We start from the raw sequence: 8,698 nt of genomic DNA, 5'->3' as shown, positions 1-8,698 counted from the left end.
TTTTCTCTTTATATTAAGTGGATTCTTAGGGAACGTAATCTTACCGCTGTAGGCTTTTCGACTTTGATGATTATACGTTTAATGCATAATGAAGTATTCACGATGTTATAGATCAAGATTCTGATTGGGGCCTCCGATCACATAGTTGTTAGGTTTTCTTGCTGCTATTATGCTAAATAAGCCCGCTTTAGTTCTAGTTGTTACCATCCCAGGACCGAGGCGGTTGGTGCTTTTACTCGAGATTGGAACTTGAACTATATCGGGCTACATCCGCCTGTGTCAAAAGTTGTTAGTGTTCTTTCTCGTTTGAGAACGTGTATGGCCGAAGGAAGCCTTGTGATTCCCTTTTGTAAATCATCCTATTTTTTTGTGCCAAGATGGTAGACACAGGTACCCAGGTGTTCATGACTGGCCGGTTCCTGGCCGTGCTTTAGCTACTGTTTGTAAGGGGCAAATCTAGATACAGCATTTTTGGTGCTAGTACCACTGTTTAATTTTCTTGTTACCTTTTAATTTCCAAAGAGAATATTTTTGTCGGGCTTTTGTACTGATGAGACTGGCAGCTGCCTCAAGTGTACGAATTTTTTTTTTTTTAAAGGTCTTTTGTTACCTCTCTGTAACATTTTTTTGATATTTACGTTGCATTTTTAGATTACTGTTTTGTGGGTCACAAGGGAGTGGGTGTAAGTAAGTAAGCCGCAGCTTTTAAGGATCCACAGTTGACGTTTCGTTTTCAGTACTGGTAGCATTAGGTGGGCACACGAGTCAGCAGACAGTTTCCTGAAGACCAAGTCCTCCCGCACTTTTGAACAAAGACAAAGTTCTCGGCTATTCAACATTCAGGGATCACTTGGCTGGCTAAGGATCTGCGAGGGCTCAACATTAGTTTCCCCATTTATTAGTCCATCCCAATCCTAACGATATACCAGCACGCGGCGGGAGCTGATTTTGGTTCTGTGAACCTCTTCGTGATTTTGCTTGACAAACTTCCAGCTGCGAATTGATTTGTGCTTACTGTAGTGGCAGTGTTCTCATCAAATGGTGAGTAAAAACTCGCTTTCCGTCAGTTCTTTATTTCAGAGTGTAATTCGCTGTTTATTTGTAGGTTTTTACGGCGTCTTCTTGGCGCTTGTTCTACCAGATGAGAACAAACAATTGCAAGTGCTGTGAAAATTGGGTGTGTCAATAAATCGACTGTTGTGTTCGAGATAGCTTCGAGCATGTACTTATTTCCCGAACAGGCTGGTTCCGGATCCGTCAATATATGGCTCCCACACTCAGTAGATCTGGGGGAGCTTCTAAGGCCGCCGAGAGAGGGGTTAGCGAGAGAGTTTTTCAGGGACATGGTCGATAGCCATGGAAGAGTACCACTGTCAAGGATGGACATGTTAAAGATAATATCATTTCCAGGACTTCCGTTTCCAAGTCTTTGGGTCTCAAGCCTCTTGTAGTCAGACATTTCCAAGCCCTAATTTTGTATTCTAATTGTGGCTTTCATCCAATATTCACGCTTGTAATGTTACGACAGTAATAATTAAAATAATAATAATTGCCGTGGCTAATCGCCGTTGCAAAGTACAGCAACGACGCAGCTCAACAAGGTCGAAGCGAAAGCATACAATGGCGCCTATGGTCCAGCCGCTATACGGTCCATGTGTGACCTTGGACCACAGCTTACAGCCAGCTGGAATCAGCTGTATGTTGGTTTTTGCTGAGGGAGGAAAACCGGAGAACCCGGAGAACCCGGAGAAAAACCCTCGAGGCAGAGAAGAAACCAAGAGAAACTTAACCCACTTATGGCGTCGGGTTCGGGAATCGAGCTTGGGCCACATTGGTGGGAGGCGAGTGCTCTAACCACTGCGCCATCCCTGCTCCCCCCTAAAAGTGTGCGGCCAAGACTTCAAAAAGAAACCTAATGGTATATTTTTCTTGCATCTGTTGCATGGTGAAGCTGAAATATGGAATTTCTGCCGATTGAGTGGAACGAAAAAGCCTGAAATTGAATATTTGTGCGTCACTAGAGTGAGTGACAGGGCCTTGGTTGCAGCAAGAGTTAAAGAGGGATTATGGGCATTGACTGGTGTATTTAAGCTAGGTACATTTAGCATGTGATTATCATTCTAGGTCGACACCGTTTACCCTCAATTTTCGAGATTTGGACTTGTAAAACGTTTTGCAGGATAGGTTCTTGATTTCTCTAGCTGGCCCATGTCTTTTATCCAGAGCGGACAGTCTGAGTGCTGCTTCAGTTTTTAGCTCCATTTCTTATCTTTCGGCGGCTCAGTCTTTGCGTATTCGTCTTCTTGAGGTTACGCTTGCCAATACAGTGCTTCCTGTGCCTTTTCTTATAGCTTAATCAAGTTTACAACGTTACACCGATGCTCAAGTGCTGAACCGTTCTAGACGTAACTTGTAGTTAAGCTTTATTTGTGCCTTTAATTTTATTCATCATGTGTTACCCAAGTAGGTTCCTTTAAACCCCGAAGTGTTTGCGGCACTGCGTTTGGTTCGGGATTACGTTTCCATGTTTCCCATAGGGTTTTTGGTTATTCGTACACGGAAATGCCGCTAGTTTTGTATTTTTCTTGCTATATTGTGTGTGAAACATAACTGTTTTATTCCATTTATGTTCGCCAATAGTTGTGGCTTTCATCCAATTTTCACACTTGTAATGTTATAATAATAATAATAATAATAATAATATTAATAATAATAATAACCATAACAACAATATTTGAAAAATTCAAGATTAGAATGATATAAAAACTGATAAAAATCATATGAAATATCTGATAAATATATACAATGTCAGCTAAAATTAAGGTGACGCGTCCCATTTCTTAACTGCGTAGGTGATAAAGCTATTCTGGAAACGTTTCGTGCGACATTTAAGTAGTGGAATTTTCCTTGCGTTCCGGAAAGAGTAGACAGATTCATTTATTGGAGGTAAAACATCATTGATTTTGTCTTCAGGTCGCGCATTGTGGTCTTGTAACGACAAAGCGACAAAGCTCATCTCTGCGCTCTTGGAGGGTGGGTAGTTTCAGATGAGCGAGTCGCTCTCGGTAGGACAGGCCAGGAAGCATGATCTTTGTAGCTCGTTTCTGTATTTGTTCGAGTTCGTCAAATAGGGCATTAGACAGTGAGGAGTGCCACACAGGACACGCATATTCGACAACGGGTCGAATGAAACAGCAGAAAACAGAACAAAGGTCACTAGGAAGCACACCACTTCGCTTCAAACACCGTAGAGCGTAGAGACGCTTACTTGCTTTTCTGCAAATATTTGCAACGTGCAAGTCCCATTTAAGATTAGATTGGATCGATATTCCTAGAAGTTTGGTTGATTGAACGCAGTACAGCGGGACGTTATCGATTGTTAAAGGCTGCTGGATAGGTGGAGATTTAGTGAAACAGATGTTTTACTAAAAAGAACTTAAAGAAAGAACTTAAAAGTTCTTTCGTCTTGTTTGCGTTGATACGCATATTGTTGTTAACAATCCATTGATTAATGGAATCCAGATGCGTCTGAAGATCGGATGAAGCACTCGAATGGGATGTTACTTCACAAATACTGTGCAGTCATCCACGTATTTGTAGATTGGAGCAGTTGTGGTGAGGTCATTAATTAATCATGACTAAGAAGAACAGAGGTCCCAGTTTAGTTCCTTGGGGTACGTCAGCGAAGATGAGTAACCAGTTTGATTTATCTTGGCCGATTTTAACACGTTGTTGGCGATTTCTAAGAAAGGCAGCGCACCAATTCAACAAGATGGGAGGCACGTTAAGAAGCTGGAGTTTACGGATAAGTATTTTGTGGTCAATGCTATCAAAGGCCTTCAAAAAATCAATGAGGCACGCTCTGATAATGGCCTTTGGGGTCTCAGCTGCTTGGAGCCACTCGTGAATCACGCGGACTAACGCATGGGTAGTTGATGAGTTTTTAATTCTTCCAAATTGGCGAGTGTCAAGTTGAGGCATGCTGATAAGACGTAGCCAGCCAAAAACAAAATCCAAAAGGACTTTACTAAGGGTCGTAGTAAGTGAGATAGGTCTTAAGTCGAAGTCGGCAGACATGGGCTTAGATATTTTAGCAATAGGAACAACGTCCGCACAAAGTTGGTGCCGTTACTTGATTGACAGATGCGTTGAAAATAGAAGCTACTGGACTGCAGATCACGGAGGTGCATTCCTTGAGTAACCAATTCGGTATTGTCAGGACCAGTGGATTTACGTTCGTTGATAGCTAGGAGAGAAGTTTCAACTGCATCTGGTGATATTATGAATTCGTCAGGTGTTAGCTGAATAGGGATACCACCAAACAGTAAAGGTTGCATATCAGCATTAACCTTACTGAAAGAGGCGTTAATAATCTCTGCCAGCTCAAGACCGCTTACAGTGGAACGGTTTATAACCATCCTTTGAAAGAGATGTAGACTTTGATTGACCGGACAGTTGTTTGATGCTATCCCACCATTTCTTAGGATTATGATGTTGGGTGTTCGTAACTTTGCTGTGATAGACGTTTGGGGAAGCAGATTTACAGAGCTTGGTGACTTTCCTTCTATAAAATCTATATAAGGTGGAATTCCCCTTGACCCAAGCACGTTGTCGATTAGCAATCGCTTCTTTTATGTCAGTGGTAAACCAGGGCTAATCAGTTGGATGAAGTTTAAAATGACGTACTGGAAGATGATTATCAATCATGTTGTTGATTGTTGATTGGAACATGGAGAATTGCTCTTCACACGTAGGTAGGTGGTAAAGCGATGTCCAATTGAAAGACTGGAGAGAATAGTAAACGGCTTGTTTGTTAAACGTCTTGCAGCACCGCTTGGTAATACGGATAGTTGGTTGCTGTGAGGGCAAAACATTCAAAGGTTAAGGAAAGACTCTTGAGTGATCGGACATACCAAGTGGGGGGAGAATCTTAGCTTCAGCATAATAAGATGAAAGCGTGGAGTAAGCCTGGACGCAGGTCTAAGACGTTATTACCACGCGTTCCCTTAGTGACAAGTTTTTTTTAATTTGAAAGATGAACACAGATTACCGGGTTTGAATTGATTACAATAGCCCAGAAGGATGATGGCTGAGTTAGGATGGACAGACAAAGCTTTATCCAAACAACTGAACAAATATGCACGGAGCTCGTTGTCGTCATTACCAGGCGGGTGATATATGACAGCAAATATGATAGCGTTGATCCCACGAGGTAGGCGATAAGGTTTAACCAGTAACCATTGGCATTCAAAGATCGAGTTGTTTAGGTCGTTTAACTCAATAAAATTTGTTTGTGATGAGATATAAGTACAAATACCACCGCTCCGTTTATCATCAGGTCTGTCTTTACAGCAGGTCACATATCCTGGTAAGCTGATTAGATCGTCAGTTACGCGAGACGAAAGCCACGACTCAGTGATAGCAGCAATAGAAAACGAATTATCTTTGATAGTACCATTAATTGCGTCGAGTTTATTTACCATTGAGCGGGCATTGCTGAAGAAGATAGAAGGAAAAGGGGTCACCTCGCAGCTCTTACAAGGTCTCACCTGATTGGAGACCACCCTTGAGGTTTAACAAAAGAACAAATAACAGAAACAATGAACCCTAGGCCTAAAACAAAAGGGCTGCAACTCTATCCTCTAGGGTCCACTGTTTCTGTTATTTGTTCTTTTGTTAAACCTCAAGGGTGGTCTCCAATCAGGTGAGACCTTGTAGGAGCTGCGAGGCTACCGAGGAAAAGAATGACCCTTTGTCTTCGGCTTGGATTCTGTTTGGATAAGGACAAGGTTGTTGTTTACGTTTCTTGAACAGTCATTAGATTGTTGAAGTTCCCAAGGGGGTACAGTTGGCGGAATTTGCATATTCCAAGATGGAATAATGGCACCACTGAATTTAATGTTAAAATCATATTCTGCTTGAAGATGGTAAATGTTATCGGCAAAATCACGACTGTACCTTCCATGAGACATCACTGTTCTTATAGGTATTTGGTAGGACGACCCAGCTCTACATCCACGACGTGTGATGGTCCTCGCAATTCCACAATCTCTAAGCACCCGCCACGTTGCACTATCCACAGCAGCAGTATGATGAATAAAAGAAATTATGGACAGCAAAAATGCCCTTGAATAAAAGCGAAATGCCATTCTCGCGAATGGCAGTAGAAAAGATATCTTAGGCTAAAGCAAATAGTCGTAAAGGTCGCAAAATTGAAGAGCTAAAAATTTGTGCCGTGCAGCTACTGAAGCGCGACGAATTGGGTGGCCGAGACTTTCAAAATAAACCTAATGGTAGATTTCTCTTGCGATTGTTGCATGGTGAAGCTGAAATAGATGTGTAAGTCCTATGTGCCCGTAAATATCAGTTCGCGTCGGTTGTAGAAAAGACAGAACTGAGTTTCAGTGTTAGTAAAATTAAGTGTGGGACCCACCATAAGTTCAGATTTTATTTTTATACAAAAACACTTGACCAGCCTCAACCAAGGGACTTTATCGAGCGAGGAAGGGAAGAAGAGAGAGGAGCCTGGAAACGAGGATGTAAAATGGTATATTTCTAAATGAAATGCCAGAGAGTCTGAGTAAACACCATCCGCATTTTCCGATTTCATACTTACTACATGAGCAACTGCATTTTAATGATTTAGTTTGGTGTTAAAATTAAGATCGACTTATTAGGCTCTCAATACACCATACAAAATTAGATATAATTATATATGAATAGGTAAAACAATATTAAAGGAAAATCGCTACATCTGCAACGCAATTTGCTATCAGTGCTGCACTATTCCCCATTTTTTTCTCGTGAAACATCAGAAGTCTTGGGTGTAGGCACTATTTCTGGCCCCACCTTTGCTCAACATGGCTTTAATTCACTGCGGTTAGAGAATTTATCTTTCGTAACAAAATCGAACTCCCTATTTCCTAGTCCGTGATGACCAAAACAGTGATGCTCACGCAGTGTCTTTACTTATATCAAGGAGGGCAAGTGCAAGTACCAACAACTGAGTGAATTGACCTGTTGCGATGATCATGAAAGTTATGGCTTTACTTGAGACCAAAGGGTATCCCTCGAGGCTTCTTCTGCATAGTTGCTCCCGTAATCTACCATCCCCCAAAGGCAGGCGATATATCAATTCCCCATCATCTGTTTCAATCGCTTGCCCTGGTTGAGTCTAAATAGTTAAACTATGGTTTTTTTTTTAACAGCTGGCGATTTCAACCGGTCGGACATCGGTTTGTTGAGACACTTTCACCGGAAACAAATCGTTATGGCGTCACCTCGCAAAGATGCTGCGTCAGACCTTGTGCTAACGAACGTGCATGAATTTTACACTTCACCACTGGCCTTCCCACTGTTTGGTCTCTCAGACCACAGCACTGTGGTAGCTTCTCCGACCTCTGAGAAGGATAACCCAACACCGGTACCAAGAGAGTAGTTACTAAGCCCGATCAACGGCCAAGTTGTAAGGCAGCGATGGAGAGATATGTAGACAGTATTGATTGGCCATTGTTGTTCGCTTCGCTTAGGAGCTGCGAGGATAAGTGGACCATATTTCAGCAAGCTATCCTCACCAGAATTAATATTGGAATGCCTTCAAAGAAAGTGCGCGCGTGCTAAGCCAACGCGCCATGGATGACCCCGAGACTTAAGAAATTGATCCGGAACAGGCAAAATGCCTTTACCAGCTACGGTACGAATTCGACTGCTCTCAAATTTAGTAAACCGGGAGAGGAAAACTTGCAGAGAGAGGTATTATGAGTCCAGGATACAACATCTAAAGGATGAACATCTTAAAAGATGGTGGGACGAAATGAAGCACCTGAGTGGAGCAAAGACCAAGAATGGCGATTTGTGTAATCAAATTAACTCAGCCTTCCTCGAACCTCTAGAGAAATATAAGTTGCCTGCTCCGATGGAAAGTCTCCCCACAGAGGATATTCCAAAGATCTTATGTGTTTCTGAAAAACGCGTTAAAAGAACGCTACTGAAAGTCAACCCCACTAAAGCTGCCACACCGGACATGATCCCGAACTGGCTACTCAAGGAGTACGCCGATATCTTGGCCTTTCCCATTACGGAGATTCTAAATGCTCTATCTGTTTGAAAAATGCCGATGTCTCACCCGTGCCGAAAAAGAAACCAGGTCTGGATCTGAAGAAAGATCTAAGACCTATTTCTCTAAGGCCTTCTATCTCTAAATTGCGGAAGGATTCCTTGCAGACGACTATCTCAAGCCTGCTGTATTAGACTTTATTGATAGTAGTCAGTATGGGGCAGTCCTGAAATCGTCAAGTACTTTGGCTTTGAAATGCATGTTGCATAGGTAGTTCCTGGAGACTGACGGAAACCGAGCGACTGTAAGAACTCTACTTTTCGATTATCGGAAGGCATTTTATCTAATAGATCATTCTATATTAGTCAACAAGTTACGTAATTTAGCCGTACCACGTAGTATAGTTAAATGGATCATTGATTTTCTGTCTAATCGATTTCAAAGAATCAAACTAGCAAAAGGTTGTTATTGCAAGTAGGGCCCAGTCCCATCTGGGATACCGCAGGGTTACCAAATTGGGCCATAGCTTTTTGTATTGATGATAAATGATTTCGATGTAAACACTCCACATTTACGGAAATTTGTTGATGACACTACAGTGTCCCAAGTCGTTTCGAAAGGGTTTACCAATGAGGCACAGAG

Source organism: Montipora foliosa, unplaced genomic scaffold, assembly GCF_036669935.1.
Source record: "Montipora foliosa isolate CH-2021 unplaced genomic scaffold, ASM3666993v2 scaffold_477, whole genome shotgun sequence".
NCBI lineage: Eukaryota > Metazoa > Cnidaria > Anthozoa > Scleractinia > Acroporidae > Montipora > Montipora foliosa.
Note: the sequence above shows the minus strand (reverse complement) of the source record.